The sequence below is a fragment of the Bos indicus x Bos taurus genome, chromosome 7 (assembly GCF_003369695.1).
Source record: "Bos indicus x Bos taurus breed Angus x Brahman F1 hybrid chromosome 7, Bos_hybrid_MaternalHap_v2.0, whole genome shotgun sequence".
Lineage (NCBI taxonomy): Eukaryota > Metazoa > Chordata > Mammalia > Artiodactyla > Bovidae > Bos > Bos indicus x Bos taurus.
In genome coordinates this window covers 45882946-45902383 of record NC_040082.1, presented here as the reverse complement: position 1 = coordinate 45902383, position 19438 = coordinate 45882946, and the positions used below count along the sequence as shown (strand labels likewise).

At 42.7% G+C, this 19438-nt stretch overlaps 1 protein-coding gene across 8 annotated transcripts in view; it reads left to right on the top strand.

The window, feature by feature from the left end:
• The window catches only part of GRIA1 (glutamate ionotropic receptor AMPA type subunit 1), a 349668-nt gene that overhangs the window by 102691 nt on the left and 227539 nt on the right, over positions 1-19438 (top strand). The gene's annotated exons all lie outside the window — the stretch shown is intronic.

Genomic DNA, 19438 nt, shown 5'->3' with positions numbered 1-19438 from the left:
CCCCTGCAGTGGAAGTGTGGAGTTTCAACCACTGGACCACCAGGGAAGCCCCAGTAGTGAATATTTTTAAGAAAACAAAGTGGGGTATAGGATAGAAAGTTTTTATGGGGCAAGTGTCAGAAGTGGGGAGCAGCTTTAGATAAATTAACCCTATTTGCATTTCAGTCCAGATAATTATTTGTTTTAAGGGGCGAGGGGGGCTTTCCTGTGCAATTACAGGATCTCTTGCAGCACCCCTGGTCTCTACCCACTAGTTGCCAATAATGCCACCTGACCCAGCTGTAACAAGCAAAAATATCTCTAAACACTGCCTAATGTTCCCTGGAAGACAAAGTTACCCTTGGCTGAGAACCACTGAGGATGATGGTTGAGGATGGCATTTCTAAATGGAGACCTGGGGAAAGGAGTTGAATTTATGGGAAGCTCTAAGGCAAAGCCATTCAAAACAGGTAGTAGATCAAGTTCAAAAGTCTGAAGATGGGCATGTGTTTGTCCATTTTGACAACACAAAACCAGGCTTTGAGTTAGAGTGGAGTGAATAAAGAGAGGATTGGTAGAATATAAAATCTGAGAGGTGGGCTGGGGCGAGGTTATGACAAACCTAGCAGACAGTTATAAGGAATCTGGGATTCATTCCAAGTATAATCGAAAGGCAATGTGTTAGGGATGGTGTCTTAGTCCATTCAGGCTACCTATAACAAAAATACCATAGACTGAGTGGATTAAATGACAAATGTTTTACTTCTTATAGTTCTGGAGGCTGAGAAATCCAAAACCAAAGCACCAGCAGATTCAGGTCTGGTGAGAGTCCACTTTCTGATTCATAAATGGTTGTGTTCTCTGTTTCATCATAAGTTGTGAGGTAGATAATTCTCTAAGGGTTCTTTCATAAGGGCACTAATTACATTCACAAGGGCTCCACTCTCATGACCTAATTACCCCCAGATGCCCCACCTCCAAATACCTCACATTAGGGATTAGGCCTCAATGTATGAATGCGGAGAGACAAAAACATTCGGCCTATATCATTCTGCCCCCGCCTACCCCTCAATTCATTCTATCCCAACACCCCTAAAAGTCTTAATTCATTCCAGAATCAAAAGTCCAAAGTCCAAAGTCTCATCTAAATATGTAAAACTGATATGTGTGTTTGTGTGCTAAATCACTTCAGTCATGTCCGACTCTTTGTGACCCTTGGACTGTTGCCCACCAGGCTCCTCTGTCCATGGGGATTCTCCAGACAAGGATACTAGAGTGGGTTGCCATGCCATTCTCCAAGGGATCTTCCCAACCCATGGATTGAACCCACATCTCTTACGTCTCCTGCACTGGCAGGTGGGTTCTTTACCACTAGGGCCACCTGACAAAGTACTATTCATCCCGAAGCAAATTCCCCTCCACCAATGAACCAGTGAAACCAAACAAGAGTTCCAAAACACAGTGGTAAGACAGATAGAGGAAAGGCATTACCATCCAAAATGGAGAAAACAAGAAAGCGATAATGAGTAATGGGTCCCAGGTAAATCCAAAATGTAATGGGGAAAACAACACTAAACTCTGTACGGCTCCAGAATAACCCTCTTTATCTTAATGTTCTACTTTCCAGGCCCACTGGGATGGCAACCTCGCTCCCATGGCTCAGTGGGATGGCCCCACAGCATCTCTCTGTTGGCATCCCATACTGGTGGCTCTTGTGAGCTTGAGTCTTATGCCAACAGCTCTCCAGGTTGAAGTTATGAGCCTCTGATTCTGCCAGTGGCCCATCCTTTGAAATCTAGGTGGAAGCAGTCTTATCCCCATGGATCTTCTAGGCACGGCTCATTCCACAGCTCTCTGCAGGGGCCCCAACCCCAAGGCATGGAGAGGGGCATCCTGGCCCACTTAAAAAGGACAGGAGGTCCCACTCCTTTGAAACCCTATGCACCCCCTCCCCATGCTCTCACTCTCTGGGCCTGTTATAGGAATGGCAGCCTTGATGGTTTCTGAACCATCTTCTGTTCTTCTCCTGTTGTCTGGGAGAATAGCTTCCAGCTTCCACTGAGAGGGCTGACCCATACAAATCTCCTTATTAAACCATCACTTGTCCATACTTCTAGTGTTCTCATTTTTTGCAATATAAATGGACTGAGAATTTTTCAAATCTTCAAGTGCCAATTCTTTTTTACTTAATGAGTCCCCTCTTAAATCATTTCTCTCCTCTGGCATTTTACTATAAGCAATCAGGAGGAGCCAAGCCACACCCTTCAACACTTTTTGCTTAGAAAACGCTTCAGCTAAATATCCAATTTCATTGCTGGCAAGTTCTACATTCCACAAAGCACTAGAACAGTAACATAATTTAGCCAAATTCCTTGACACCTTTCCTCTAGTTTCCAGCAACACCTTCCTTATTTTTGTCAGAGACTTTATCAGAATGAACTTTACCATCCATTTTTCTACCAACATCCTGTTCATGATTACTCAGGTATTCTCTAAGAAGATGGAGACTTTCTCTACACCCCTTCTTTTCTCTCTCCAAATTCTAACTAGAATCACTTTCAACAATCCATTCTCAGCAATACAGACTTTTTCAAGCATACACCTCAACCGTCTTCCAGCCCCTCTACCCATGACCCAGTTCCAAAGCCATTTCAGCATTTTTAGATATTTGTTACAGCAACATCCATGTATCTCAGCACCGATGTCTGACCTGGTCCATTCAGTCTGCTATAACAAAACTACCCTAGACTGAGTGACTTCACATTTATTTCTCACATTTCTGAAGGTTGGGAAGTTCAAGGTCAAGGCACCAGCAGGTACAGTGTCTGTTGAGAGCTTGTTTCCTGTTACATAGATGGCTATGTTTTCACTCTGTCCTCATGTGGCAGAAGGGGCAAGGGAGTTCTCCTGGGTATCTATTAGAACGGCAGTAATCCCTTCTCATGAGGGACTCCACTCTCAGGACCCAATCACTTTCCAAAGATCCCACCTCCAAATTCCATCACATGCGAGAACAGGTTTCAACACATGAATTTTGAGAGGGCACAAGTAGGCAGTGTTTGGCAAGTGCTCTGAAATACAGAAACTGAGCAGCAGGTTTGGTTTTTGTCCCATGTTTTCTTGTTCAAGGACCTAAAAATAGACAGTGATAGAGCTAAGACTAACAGTCATGTTTCCTGCCTCTTAGCCTAGTGGTCCTCCCTTTTTTTTAAAACTTTGCATCTATTTTTTGGCTGCACTGTGGCCATGTGGGATCTTAGTTCCTTGACCAGGGATTGAACCCACACCCCATATACTGGAAGCGCAGAGTCTTAACCACTGGACCACCAGGGAAGTCCATTGTCCTTCCACTAAACAAGAGAAACTAAGCAGTTCTCACCTATTAACTGTTGTGAAGATTACACATGACCATTAATATAACTAGCCATTCCCTCAATCCACCTTATTTAAGAAGTCCCAACATGGTTGTTGACATTGGTATGAAGATCAAAGAAAAGAAACTCTAGTCTATTGCTAATTATAGTTCACAGACCAGCAGCATCAGTGTCACCAGGGAACTTGTTAAAATGCAGAATCTCAGGCTCCAAATCAAACTTACTAGATTAAAATCTATTTTAACAAAGTCCCATGCAAGTTGTATGCATGTTAAAGCTTGGGAAGCACTCTTCTAGTTTATCAAATTATCATCAGAAGCAGTTTCATAATTGAGATGGTTTTTAATGGGCTTTCCCTGAGTCAGAAGATTAATGATGATATCACCAAGCTTTTATTGTAACACGATCCTGATTCCTTTGTTTTCAGTAATTCTTCACTCCCAAGGTCACAAATTAAGCAGTTGTCCTTGATTAGGACACACATCCTTTCTTTTCCGTTTCTGTGGCCACCACCTTTGTCACCCACTCTACTCTGACCCTGGACTATTGCAGATCCAAACTTATCCTCCACCTCCTTTATACCCTTCCATTTGCCTAAAGCTCTCATTTTCAAATCTCGTCTGGCTTTCTCTTGACTTCAAGGTAAAATTCATATCCTAACGCCGGCTTTGAAGGCCATTCTATTCAAATCCCAAAACACTTCCCAGACAATCTGTGGCATATATGCTCTTCTGTCCATGACTCTGTTCATCTTCTGGAATGCCCTTTCCCATCTTTTCTACAGTATTCAGGGCTCTGCTGAAGTCCCACTTCTATCATGATTGCCACATCTACCCAGGTTTCTGTTGCCTTCCCCATGTTCTGAGGTCCTGTGGCACTTCAGCATTATAATTTCAGGTAGAAGTCTATGTCTCACAACTAGATCATAAACTCATAGAGAACAGGTTGCATCTTTATCCCTCTTCCATATTCAGCATCTGACAAGGCACTGAGCACATAGTAGGTAATCAGTAAGTATTTTGCTTCCGAATCTGATGAAGTTGTAGAGTAATGCCCAGAATTACAAGCACATCATTCCTACTAAATTTTTTCCTCTAAGGGTTCATAGTACAGTTTAGTAATTATGCAAACAGCGTTGTTTATAAAATCAGCCATGGGTAGGCAGCCTCTGATCAGCAAGGCGGTAAGCATTGGAGACAGTCCAGAATTTCAAGCCAAATAAAAACTGTGAATGTTTATTTCAAGAGCCACTGTATTCTGTGGAGCAAATCTCTATTCTTGGTGTCAGAACAACAGGTATCCTTTCCCACCTCCCTTCGTGGCCCTCAAGGCCAGCTGCTCTGAGGGCTGTGTCAGGTGTAGAGCCCCAGTTGGACTGTCCCAGCTGACCTGGTCAGCCAGATACAAAATGCTGGTAACGTTAACCCTAACTTTGTATTTTGCTACAGCTTTGTGTCTGCTTAGCACTTCTCTCTTGAGGCTGTTGGCAACTGTGTTGGTTATTCACTTAGCTCAGCATATTATTAGCTTTTTGTATATAGTTTTCCATCAGTATATGTGGGAGATTGGATCCAGGACTCCTGTAGATACCAAAATCTATGGATGCTCAAGTCCCTTATATAAAATGTGGTGGTACAGTAGAATCAGTTAGTTTTCCTATTCCTGGACATTGGTAAAGATCCCCATAAGGAGACACACCTACTGATAACCTTCATTGTGTATATACTAGCTCCTATGAACCTCCTAAAACCAAAGAGATATAGGGGAAGTGCCACCATTCCCTTGTAATACCTAGGGACATGGAGGCACAGACAAGTGATCTAACTTGCCCAGGATCACAATGTTTGTTCCGGAGCTGAGACTGGAGTTCAGGTTTCATGAATCCAGGACTAAAATGCAGTTAATAGGCTCATTGCAGCCTTACAGGTTGATGGTAAGTAGACAAAGTTTGATATTTGAATCCAGATGATCTATTTCAGGAGTCCACACTTTTACTCAACTATCAACATGGCCCTATCTGACAATCCATACTGATTCATTTAAAGAGAGATATTTGCCATTTCTATTCTAAAACAGGTTTGCCAAAATTGGGAGCAGCATCCTCTGCCTTTGAGGTTCACTGCTTCAAACACCCGTCTACTTTTTCTTCAAAGTTATCCCTTTAATAATGATGTTCAATTCTGATTATACCTGAGAAAGAAATAAGAAACTATTCAGATGCTAACTGACTAGCATCTCAGTGCATCAACAGACTCATGTATTTCCTGTAAGAAGCCTCTGGAAATTGATCGTGCAGTTAACAGAGTTTTGCTGACCCACTAGTTTCTAAGTGGTTCAAAGAATTTGAATTTACAAAGCCGTTTTATAGCAAAGGACATATGTGCTAAGGACAGTGTCTTACAGGCTAGGCTTTGGGTGGCAATTATTTTCTTGTGCATCATGGTAGGGATGCAGGATGAACAAATTGTTCTGCCCACATCAAAGACGGGAAATGAAGAGACAATGAGTATTCTAGGAAGTTCATGGTATGAAAGTAAACAGTTAAATGTCTGGTATCAGATTGTTTAGGAACAAATTACTGCTCTACTTCGTAGTAGCTTTGTGACCACTGGCCTCAATTTCTGAGCCTCAATTTCCTTATCTGCATAATGGGTGTCATAATGACAATTAACCCCACAAGGCAGAAATAATGACTAAATAAGAGGATAAATGTAAAATACCTGGCCCACTGCCCAGTATGCAGTGCTTCATAAAAATCAATCATCATTATGTTTACATATTAATTAAGAATTCCTACACTCAAATAAAATTAGAAGTCTTCCTATCCTTCAGAAACATTTATGGAGTGTTCTTCTCCCAGGCCTGAAGGAGCAATCCCCTCAAATGTACTAATATCAAGAGTCATTTGGGGGTTTAATGGAGATAAGGACAGAAATGAAAGATAGAAGTGGAAGTCAGCCTTTAATATTACATGGTTTATACCACAGTCTCTCAGTCTCAGCACTGCTGACATTTTGTACTGGATAAATGTTTGTTCCAGGGGCTCTTTTTTTGGCCAAAGGATGCTCAGTAGCATCCCTGGTCTCTGATCATTATGAGATACCTGTATGACATCCTCCTCCACTTCCTCCACTCATGACAACCAAAACATCTCTGTATACTTCCGAGTGAGCCCTAGAAGGCAAAAATGCCCCCAGTGGAGAGCCACTGACTTACATACTACATTTTCCCATCATAGGGGCATGTATGGTCATGGGGTAGCCAGAGACAGACCAATTCAGAAGTGTGATTTTTTTTGTTTTCTGTAAAAGTGCAGACAGTAAGTATTTTAGGCTTTGTGTCTGTCACAGCTACTGAATTCTACCATTACAGCATGGAAGCAGCCACAGACAATGCATAAACAAATACATTCAAATGAAATGTCTTTTATAGACACTGAAATTTAAATAGTATATAATTTCCATGTGTCACTAAATATTCTTTTTTATTTTTTTAACCACTTTAAGTTATAAAAAAAACATTTCTGGCTCACAGGTCATATAAAAACAGGTATTGGGGTGGATTTGTCTCATGGGTCGTTTTTGCTGACCTGTGTGTAAGGAGCACCTGAAGTCCTGGTATAAACATACTACTTCTACTGAAAGTATCAGACTAATTTTAAAAATTGGGAGAAAAAATTTTTTATCAGAATAACTATTGCTATATTCTGGAGCAGAATCCAAACCCATATGCATTTTCAAGATAATACATATTTCAAAGTAATGTCTTGCTTCCCATGTGTTGCTTGGAACTTTGCCTCCTGGAGGCCATCCCGGCCATTATTCTCCTCTGCTTTTAAGCTACTTACGTGAAAAATTTGAGAAGTTGCCATTGTAGGAAGAAACTAACTCACATAAACGTCTTTTGGGCTTTTCATAACCGATTGTTCTTGGGTGGGATCCAATAAGACACCTAGAAATATTCTAAGTGCCCTGGTGGTCCTCTAATGTATTTCATCCAGAGACTGGTTGAGTAATATGTAACTGTCTAATCCAAGGTGGTTCCTATAAATCCTTTTTTGAAATTTTCAAGTGTGTCCTCCATACACCGGGTATCTAGAGTCTACTCACTTCTCTTGTCAACTAAGTAGCCTGAGTATTACTCAGCATAGTGACTACTTAAGAGATTAACGAATGACCCAGGCTCCACCTTCAAGAGGCTGAAAATTTCTGGTAATATTAAAGTTGATTCATGTGTGTGTGTGTGTGTTTAGTCACTCAGTTGTGTCCGACTCTTCGCGACCCCATGGACTGTAGCCCGCCAAGCTCCCCTGTCCATGGAATTTTCCAGGCAAGAACACTGGAGTGGGTTGTCTTTTCCTTCTCCAGGGCGTCTTCCTGACCCATGGATCAAACCCACATCTCATGCATTGGCAGGTGGGTTCTTTACCACTAGTGCCACCTGGGAAGCACATTCATATGAAAGCAAAAGTGAAAGTCGCTCAGTAGTGTCCGACTCTTTGCGACTCCATGAACTATACAGTCCATGGAATTCTCCAGGTCAGAATACTGGAATAGGCAGCCATTCCCTTCTCCGGGGCATCTTCCCAACCCAGGGATCAAACCCAGGTCTCCCACATTGCAGGTGGATTCTTTACCAGCTGAGCCACCAGGGAAGCCCAAGAATACTGGAGTATGGTAGCCTATCCCTTCTCCAGGGGATCTTCCCAAACCAGGAATTGAACTGGGGTCTCCTGAATTGCAGGCAGATTCTTTACCAGCTGAGCTTCCAGGGAAGCCCATATTCATATGAGATGATCCCATAAGAGGCTGTCATCAAAAATGATACAGTGGAAAAGAGCATTGGATTGGCAAGCAAGGGGCTTCTCTTTTAGCCTCTTCTATGCCTTTTATCCTGAATGGGAGAGTTACTTTTCTCTTCTGTCCAAAGTGCTTTTTTGAGAACGATTCTGAGGCACCATTCAAGCTGAGCAGGAAAGAAAGCGCCACAATTGATTAGAGCTGTCTGCCACTGATGGGAACTCAGGGGGTGGCCGGCACAAATGCCAGGGTGTTGCCATACTTAGTTTCAACGATCTCTACGGTCGTTCCCTCCTAACTAGAAACATCTGCAGTTGTCTGCCTCAGATGGCATGGTTTCATGGTACTGATGGGATCCAAAGAAGACAGGACCACCATGGGATGCAAAGGTCAGGGGAAGATTCTGTGGCAGAGGTGAGAGGGCGGCCAGAGCTGTGAGGCCGTTTATTTTCCCTCACAGCTGGGCTCCAGCAGAATACACGTTGCCTGGCTTGGCTTTTGGTTGGCTGGAGACTGAGCGCCCACTGTTGTCATGTTGGCACGGCAAGAGGGAGGCCTGCAGGAGCCCCCATGTCCCTGCCATTCTCCCACTCCCTCGCAAAAGGGGATGTCTTCTTAACGAGCCTATCCCAGAGAGTCTGGCCTTTCAGACAAACAAATAAGCACCAGCAGGAGATGCTCACAAGAGGCCTGGAGAAAAATAAGGCCACTTTGAGTGACAGCCAAAATAAAGGAGACCTAAGAGGTCTGAAGTTAGCAGCTAATGAGCACATCTCCTCCTTCATGTTTTCCTGCCTGGCCAGGACAGCTACTGTTGAGGATGCCAGGAATCTCCGTGTTGAATTCACACAGGAAGAAGCCTTTCTGGCCTCTGTCCCAGTACTTTTATTTTGTTTTTTATGTTGGGGGTAGGGGTCTGCCTGGAGGGAATATGCAAGGTGAGAAGAAATCTAATTTTGACCTAAAGCAATATACTTATATATTTTTTCTCTAATAATAATTAGAGAAATTAATTTCTCTAATAATTAGTTTTCTATAACATATATATGTATGTTTTCTCTGATAAATATATATGTAGATAAGCTGATACATATGTGTTAAATTAATACATATATGTACATATATATGGGAGAAGGCAATGGCACCCCACTTCAGTACTGTTGCCTGGAAAATCCCATGGATGGAGGAGCCTGGTAGGCTGCAGTCCATGGGGTCGCTAAGAGTCAGACACGACTGACCGACTTCACTTTCACTTTCCACTTTCATGCATTGGAGAAGGAAATGGCAATCCACTCCAGTGTTCTTGCCTGGAGAATCCCAGAGACGGAGAAGCCTGGTAGGCTGCAGTCCATGGGGTCCAACAGAGTCAGACACGACTGAAGCGACTTACCAGCAGCAGCAGCAGCATACATATATATGTATCAGTTTTGTCACTTGGGAAATGGGCATAAACCTCCTCCTGGAATTATTGGGAGGATCAAATAGGAAAGCACCAAACACAGTGCTAGGCATTCAGTCAGCATCTGATATATGGTAGCTGCAGTCATTAATAGTGACAATAAAATCATCATTTTCCTCTCTATGCATAGAAGTACACAGGAAAAATCTGGAGATGAGGGATTTGGTTCCAGTTCTGCCATGAGCTCCCTATGAGATTTGTAGGGAAATCATCTCTCATGTCAACTGAAGAGTACTGGACTGGCATCTTGGTTCGTTTAGTAAACATACTATGAAGACGTACTAAGTGCCAGACTTTGTCCCATCCACTAGATATCTAAAGGTGAGTCAGAGGCAGTTGATATAACTCAAGGGATTCCAGGTGTAACCAGGGAGACAGGTAATGCACATGAGAGGATAATATGAGAATTACTATTACTATGGTGACATGTGCCAAGTGCTCTGGAGTCCAAGGCAAGAAATCAGCCAGACGAACATTCTGTCCTAGTCCAAGCTTCCGTGAGTATGCAACAGAAGCAAAGAAGAGACAAGCTGGGCGGCCATGGACAGCGGAAGAACTCATCTGTCTGGCGAGGGACCTAAAACCCAGGTCTTCTTCTTCTAGTACCTGAGTTCTCCCCAAATACCAAGCTGTCTTAAAATAAAATCATTCAGGAAAAAGTGATGTGGGACTTCCCTGGTGATCCAGTGGAAGAAAGAAAAAGGGATGTGCAGAGAGGTGATAGTAACTGGGGTCTGGGAACAGAACAGGAGACTTCAATTTGAGTTTCAGAACTGATATTGTGATAGCTTGATAAGATTGGGAAAGCTGTTGAATGTCTCTGAGACTCAGTTATTTCACCAGCAAGAAGGGCATGACTGTGACACCTACTTTACCCTCTGCTATGGTGTGGAGAGAGGAGATTGTTTAAAGGCTTGGCAAACTGCAACTTATATCAATTCTAGTTTGTGGTGTTTATACTTTTATCCTTAAAAATAGTAAAAATGAAAAATATCCAGCTATGTTATAGGAAAAAAATGCTCAATGGCCAGTAATTGAATTGAATTTGGGTGTCCAAAGAAGTAGGTAAGGGTTTTGTTTGTTTTTTTTTTTTTTTTTTCCCAACAATCAATATCTTTTTTCCAAGAGAATAGGCTGAATGGCAAGCCTCTTTTTAATTCTGATAAAAGCCGTCTTGATGTCTATATCTCGGGTATGTATGAGAAACAGAAGGAGGGAAGGAGGGACAGAGATTTCTGTTTCTCCCTAAAGCTAATCAGGGAAATTGTTTCAGGGTAAGAATCTTGGGACCTGATCTCTGACTAATTGAAATTGCTATGGGCTGTTGTGATAGGAATCCCTGAAGGGGGTGACTGATTATCTATCTAATGATAGAAAGAGAGATTAAACAATTGAAGTAAACAAAAGCCTTTGTGTGAGGGAAAACAAAGGAGAAATGATGTAGGAGAAATATAATATAGTTGGGAATGAGAGGAGAAAGGGGTTCTAGTTCTTTGAGGTAGATGGCCTTGAACAAATCTCTTCCCATTATTTGGTCTCAGTTTCCCTACAGTGGAACCTAGAGCTTGGTCTAGACAATCCCTAAGGCCCCTTTCAGGCTTGCCAGAGTATAAGATTTCTGCCTGCACAACACTGAAACACTGAAATAAGGGGGAGTGAGGGCGAGATTGAGAGAAGGGGAGTGGGGGAAGAGACAGGAGATCTGACTGATAAATTGAAAGGGAAACAGACTCATAAAACCCATTGATTCAAATTAAATGGAGAATTCATGTTGATTTAGAGCTGGCATTTTCAGGCTTCTACATCACAAGGAGACTCTATTTAATCTTGGGATGGCCTCTTGGGCCTTATCTTCCTCAGCTCAGTAGTGCTATGCACAGAGCTCCCTTGGAAGTTGAGATGAAAGAGAGACAGACAGAGAGAGAGCTGTTTTAAAAAGGAGAATATACTTAAACCACCTGGGGAGCTGGCCCATACCCCAACCCCAGGTACAGGCTAAAAGACCATGAAAGCCTCAACCAGGTGTTAAATATTGGTAGCCTACCCGCTTAACTCTTTATAGCCTGGTTTCTGGTCCCTAACAGATGATTTTGTGTAGGGAAATAAAACACAATTTGTACACTCTCTGTTTAGTAATGCTGTTTACCATTTTTAGGATGCACAAAGGGTAGAAAATTCAAGAGATCCACAATCCAGAACTCCAGATTTGGAAATTGACCCCTTGAGAGTCTGGGAAGCCCAAAAGTGTGAGAAAAGTCATTGAACATCAGCAAAAAGTCATTGAACATCCTGTCTAAAGGAGACCATTTAGACAGCTTCCAAAATCTGTTGTGCAACTAATAAGAAACAGGGTCCTGAAAAGGCTCCGGGGCTTTGCCATAGCCACCTGGGAATCTCAGCAGAGCTGGGACTAGAACTCGGAATGAGAACTGAACTCCAACACAGTATTACCAAGTTTCCCATGACCTGGATCCAATGACTGCACACCTTCCCAAGAAGCATAAGGATACTCTGCTTTCTGGCCCATTGCAGAGTAATGTCAGAAGCAAATTTAGGATTCTCCTTGAGCATGAGGGACATCAGGTACCTTAGATACACAGTTAGACAAAGGAATGTTGGATTTGTGCAGCTTTGGTGACTTGTATACATCAGGTCTTAATATAAACCACTAGCACTAGGGGAAGAATTATATGTTCATCCAGACACCAACTGCTGTTCCTGATTCAAATCAAGCCAACATCCTGATTCAGATACAGAGAGTTGTGCTGTCAAGAGAAATAGACTAGGAGTCTGAAGACCTACTTTTTTTTTTTTTTTTAATTTTATTTTATTTTTAAACTTTACATAACTGTATTAGTTTTGCCAAATATCAAAATGAATCCGCCACAGATATACACTGCCAACACTCACTAGTCACCTAACCTTGATACTCACTTCAATTCTGTGAGCCTCATTCTTCTCATCATTAAGACAGAGATGACGAGGACAGTATCTGCTGAGCAGAGTTAATTTGAGCCAAATGAGAAGAAAAAAGAAACCAAGAGGTATGGGAGGACGTATGAATTTTTTGGACCTATTTTATATACATTATAAGAATTTAGAGAGAGGAGGAAAATCTCTAAGAATCCTGAGGAGGTTAGAAAATGCTTCCTGGGAGAGATTAGGGAGCAGCAGAGTCTTCAACACCTGCATTGCATTTGCAAACGAGAAAGGAGGCAGTAGCCTGAGCAAATGTCCCACTACACTTTCTTGGATGTTTCTTAACGCTTTGGATTCTGTACTTTCATTTTAAATAATGTTCCAATCCTTGACACCTCCTTTCAACAGTGCTTTCTATTTTACTTTTCTGAACTGGTTCCCTGAGAAAGAATGGGGACTATTCACTGAAACAAGTCACATCATAGAAACTTTTCTTTTATTAAACTTTTGTATAATATATTAATTGTCAAAAAAAAGTAAAGACTATATCCAAATAATTCCACAAGTGAGCAGCCACCTTAGACTTTAATTATAGTATGTTCCCTCTCCGCCTTGCTCTCTGGTTGCTAAATTGTACTACTAATAATTATAACTCCTTCTATGTGTTCTAGACTTTACAGTTTGTAAGGAATGGTATTTATATCGCTACCTGTATCCCTCACAGTAAGCCCCCAGAGCATTTTAGGTTGTCTGTGCTTTAGGAAGGTCACTAGTAGTTGCCCGGGTTGCCTGATGCATAGTCTCAATAAATACCAGATGGATGGATGGATGGTTGGAAGGATAGATGCGAGAGGAAGGGGACTGAATTGATAGCTTCTCCAAATATCCACCAAACTATCATTTTCCTCTATGATAATCCCAGATTCAGCAGAAATCCCAGAGCACAGAAGGCAGGCCTGCCCTGCAGCCATTTACCTGTGGCCTACCTTGGAGTCTGTCAAATGGGGATGGGCACTAGGTCTGTCTGCTGTAATTCTGTGATATAGGAAATCTAGTAAATTTCCTGTGAAACAAAGCATTTAACAACGAAGGCTATTTGTGCAAGAGACTATCCCCTTTAGCATGATGCATGATAGTGTACCTGCTGCTGCTGCTGCTAAGTCACTTCAGTCGTGTCCGACTCTGTGTGATACCATAGACGGCAGCCCACCAGGCTCCTCTGCCCATGGGATTCTCCAGGCAAGAATACTGGAGTGGGTTGCCATTTCCTTCTCTGAGTGTATCTGCAGTTCCCCTCATATAAGAAACAGAGAATTCTTGCCATTCCCAACCTATGGCACAGAGTTGAGGGTAATGATGACTGGGCTGCAGGGATATCATGCGGAAAAAAGAGAAGGACCAGCAGACTACAAATCAGTAGACCTGGGTTTGAGATCCAAAGTTTATAAACATCATTCATTCACTCATTCATGTATTGCATACTGAGTTCCTCCTCTGTAGCAGGCTCAGCCAATCTCTGGGAAGACAAACATGAATAAAAGGAACACGGCGCTTGACTTCATGGACCTTAGTTCTAATGGGTAAGACAGACACAGAAAACACACACACTGAACAAATACGTATCTAAATGTTATACATGCAATCATGGGGTGATGATATATAAGGCCTGTCTTAGAGGCTAAGAAGGGATGGAAAAATTGGAGGGGAAATTAGCTCTACAAAAAAAAATTGAGGGAAAATGCATTCAAGTCAGAGGAAACAGTTTGTGCAACGGTTCTGTGATAGGAAAAAGTTTAGTGGTAAAGTTTGAGGAACTGAGGGGCAACCAGGTAGCTGGAGCATTTTTAGCAAGGGAGCTAGCAATAGATTACATTGGGAAGACAGAGACGGGACCAAGCAAGGCAGAGCAAGGGACCATGGAGAGAAGTTCAGGTTTTATTTCGTGTGTATGAGAAGCCACTGAAAGGTTCTAAGTAGAAGCAGCACATGATGTAATCTCTGTTTTAAGAATCTGACTTCGGCCCAATTACTCAGTATCTCTGACTTCCTTTATTCTCCTAAAAATGGAGTAAAAAAAAAAAAAAAAAAAAACAAACGAAAAACTCCCATCACCGTGCCCTTCCAAGAGGTTGTTGAGGAATCATATATAATGTTCATCATAATACATGGCTCCAAGGACAGTTGGATCAATGTTGAATTGATTTGAATTGTTCAATAACAATATGAACACACATTATAAGCCATAAAACATGTCACACATATGTAAGGTCTTATCAACATCATCATTTTCCCAAAGCCCAGACTTCTTCACAAGAACAGGTAAGATAATCGGCTACAAATGCCTTGAAAATCCCATCCCCATAAAAAGCACTTTATATTTCTGTTCACTTGTTTATTAGAGTCAAGATTTAGTTTCTTTATTCCACAGCACCAACTTATTCTCTATTTTTGACCTGGGACACATCAACTAGACTCAAGTTTGCTATTTAACCCTAAGAAATAAAAATATCCAGAGAGAATATGATAGACAGGATTGGGATTCAGGTTAGCAAGTGTATGCTTAGAACTGGACACTTTCTAACCTCTCCTTCTGCAGCAGGTGGGAGCTTGTCCCCATCAGTCATAAATCCCCTATGAAGGACTTGTGAAGAATAATACCGACAATGATGATAATGACAAATGATTAGTAATGCATATAGATATATATACACACGTGTGTATATATAGCCCTTTGCTTCTTTTCTCAAAGCATTTTTTTCTATCTATTGTTTTAATTTAGCTCACAGTCAGGCGCAGAGGCAGAGTGGGAGTGTTCTAATTGGGGAAAGGGCCATGAAGCACTTAAGTGGTTTGCCTCAAGGTCGTATGTGAGTGATAGAAGAGGTGAAACCAGGTCACAGAGTCTAAATTCTGGACCAGCACAGTGTCGAAACCCCTCAGCTCCCCTGGGAGGCTTAGGAGAGAAAACTGAGACCCTAAATAAATCGGAATTAGAGCATTGTGAGACTTTACAGAACCTCTGATCCATACAGTCTAGCCCTCTTCCCCGATTCTGCACACAGAGAAACTGGAACTCGAGCAGGAGCACACATGGGCAAGTAACCTTCCTACCACCTGCTCAAGTACCTATTAAAGTTCCCGCCACCCTGCCTGTCAACCCCATATATAAGCTGGGGGCTGCAGTGGCTGGGGAAGACAAAAGAAACCCCAGCAGTCTGCAGTTTGCTGCATGGCCAAAGAGGGGATAGGACTGGGAACAGCTCTTCAGTAAGCTGAGAGTTTTTTATTTTTTAAATTTTCAATGGGATATAATTGCTTTACAATGTTGTGTTAGTTTCTGCTGTACAGCAAAGTGAATTGATTATATGCGCCATTTGTAGAGACGCGGATGGACCTAGAGACTGTCACATGAAGAGAGTTTTCTCTTTTAGATTCTAAGGAGGTCTCTGGGACCTTGGCGCTGACCTTGGGCCAGACATGCATTTGCCCTAGGCCTCTCTTGCTCTCCTCTCTTGCTTTGAGAAAAGTAGCAAGGGGCTATATACACACACTTGTGTGTGTGTGTGTGTGTGTGTGTATTACCAACTATTTGTTACTATCATCATTGTCAGGGGTTTAGACAAAGTGAATCTTTGAGTTCTTTCCAACTGGATAGGATATATTTGGCCATTTTGATTATACATTGAGTCCTTTGTAATATCAAAGGCTCCTATATTTTGGCTCATGGAATGCACGATGTCTCCTTAGTTTCAGATATGGACACCCTCTATGGAAAAAGACAAATTTTCTATGATTTTCCTGGAACCACCTCCTTCTCCCAAACTCCTAACTTCACCTCCAGTAACTCAAGAGTTTTATCTGCCCTAGAACATTATCTCCAAAAGTTTATCAGTCAACAAAGTAGATGCATATTGAGGACCCAACATAACAACAGGCACTATGCAACCAGATAAGAGAAGCACCTATAAAGAATAGGAAAGGACCCAGCATTTAGTAAGTGCCCACTAAAAGCTGGTTTTTGCTGCTATCATCATCATCATCGCCATCCATGTCACCACATCAGAACTGGTCATTTCCCAGAAGAGGCTGCTTTATCTCACCTATCTCTCACAACAACTGAACAGAGTAGAAACTTTTATTCCCACATTTTACAGATGAGTTAAATGGAACAGAGGGGGATTGTGTAATTGGCCTGAGCTCACACAGCCAGTCCTCACACCCAGGAGGACTGGTTCATAGGAGGCATCTTTAAAGCACTGCACTGGCTGCATTGGCCTTCTATACAGCTTGGCAGCTAGACACATTATCTTGTCCAATTTGAGCCTAAAATGTGATGTAGCTCAGAGGCAGCCAAGTTCACTGGGATGGACATGAGTTTTGGGGTGGGACCCTGATGTCCAGGTGTGAGCCTTCTGGTCTTGGCCTGCCCTGGGGCCAAGCTTCTCTGTGGGTGAAATGGCTAAAAATACCCACCCAGCTCTTCTAGAAAAGACATGAGGGTCCAACAGGATCATGGGTGAGACTATACTTTGTATTTTGCAGCCTTCTACTCAAATGCATGTGTTCATCTCATTGATATTATAGTCTGGTCCCGGTTTCCGGGGGGTCAGCCACAGAGAAGCCAGCTCAGGCTGTGACATCTCATTAGAGACTGAAATTTGGATTCAGGGAGAGGAGAAGGGAGGGGGCGAGAGCTGCCCTCCACTGACTAGGTTCCTACCACTATCTGTATTCAGAGCAGCTTGCTGGTACCTTGGCAGTGCCGCTTGGTAGGGCATCTCTGACTTTGATGTTGCGTGTGTCAACATCTTAATGGGGGGGGCGCAGCTGAGATCGAGTGTGAGTTTGGAGAGATGTCTCATGACAGGTTTTGCCTAAAGATGTTTCAACAGATAACTCTTTAGAAATAACAAAGGTAGTTTATGCATTTCACAGGGAGCCCGGGGGCTTGGGCAGCCGCTCAGTTTGACGTTGGCATGCAGACAGCGTCCTCCTCTCTTTTCCTTCCCCCGCTGCACATCTGCGAGAGATCATAGCTTGTCACTGCAGTACAGTACTGTGTTTAGTTACACTGATGTTCTGCCCACGTTGACAGCAATAATGGAAGGACAGGAGGCTGTTTCCTTCTAGAATGTCCACATCGAAAACCTTAGAAAGTCACTCCTTCTCCTTAAAATGTAAATCAAATCGCCTTGTTCTGCTATTTAAAACTTCCCCCGTCTCCCTATGCCCCACTCCCGGCTTCTCATCATGCTTAAAATGAAATCCAGAAGCCTTCCATGGCCCGGAAGTTGAGCCTGATCTGACATCTGCTGACCTCTCTCACCTCACCTCTCAAATAGCACCCCCACCTCACTGTGCAGGAGCCCCACTGGCCTTCTCTCTGTACCTCATGCTCGCCGAGCTTTCTCCTACTTTAGGGGATATGTGCCCAAAGTTCTTCCTGCCCGCATTTCTCTTACCCCCAATTTTCCACGGTTGACTCCTTCATATCCCAGGGTTCCAGTTTGTCTCAGAAGTCTCTACAGCCAGTACTTCCCGGACTTTCCTGTGTTACTCATCTACTTAGGGGTGGTCTTACTAGAAGATTAGTGCCTTGAGAGTAGAGATCCCTCACTATATTTCAAATATTTAGCATGTAAGAGCAGAGGTGCTATGACACAGAGTAGATGGGCAATGGATACACGTATGATGGATTAAAGAGCTCCTCCTCCTAAAGACTGAGAAGAAAGAAGCAGAAAAGAGTGGCCATCACTGCCCTGTTTTCCCTCTGAAGGTTTTAGGTTAGCACCTTTGGGCTAGGCTAGGACTTTGTCAAATTATAGCACCCAGGGATTCTTGGCAGGGTATTCATAGATTTCTGGGAAGTCAGCAGATGGGGATCAGGGTGTCTGGAGCTCTGTGAAAGTGTAGGCATACTTCTGGCAAGAATGTTTATGGCTTTTATCGGCCACTCAGAGGGATCCCTGACTCACTGGTGGTTCTCATCAGCTTTTCCTTTTAAGTAGCTTAGGTTTGGAGGGATGTGAAGTGAGCCTAGAAAGAGAATGGATTGATGGTCTCAGCAGCACCTTGAGGCTCTTCCTCTTTTTTCACTATTGGCATGACTCCATTGTTCTGCCACAGAACATAGGGCAGCTTCGCCTTCTTTCCTAGTTCTAGAAAAAGCAACTCTTTCCTAGTTCGTTGTTTCCATTGCGTATCTTGAGTGCCAGAAGCTGGAATCAGACTTCCACATGAATCAAAGAATTTAAGAGTTGGGAAGGCACGTAATTCAATGTTTATGAGCCATGATGTTCACCAGATTTTTCTAGGGAGCTTTTTATAACCGTGTGTTTCCACCAGTCCCTACCCTGACTTTTTTACTCAGCAAGATTAGAAACAAGATATATTCATTTCCTAGGGCTGGTGGAGCTAAGTGCCACAAACAGGTGGCTTCAAAAAACAAGAATGTATTGTCTCACAATTCTGAAGCCTAGAAGTCTGAAATCAAGGTGTGGGTAGGGCCGTGCTGCCTCTAAAAACTATAAATGAGAATCCTTCCTCTTCTCTTCCTAGATTCCTGTAGTTGCCATCAATCCTTGCCATTCATCAGCTCACAGATGCTGAGCCTCAGTCTCAGTCTCCATCATCACACCGTGTTTTCCCTTCACGTATCTGTGTCTTTTCTTCTCAAAAAGATACCATCGTCTAGGACTAAGGGCCTTCCCTACTCCACTGTGACCTCATCTAACTAATTACATGGGCAATGACCCTATTTCCAAATAAAGTCACGTTCTGAGGTTCAGGTGGTTGGGACATGAACATATGTTTTGAGAAGACACAATTCAACCCATGAAAAAGAATACTGGAATCTGTTTTGAAAAAAAATCTCACCAATGATTCTTATTGAGAAACACTGCTCTTAT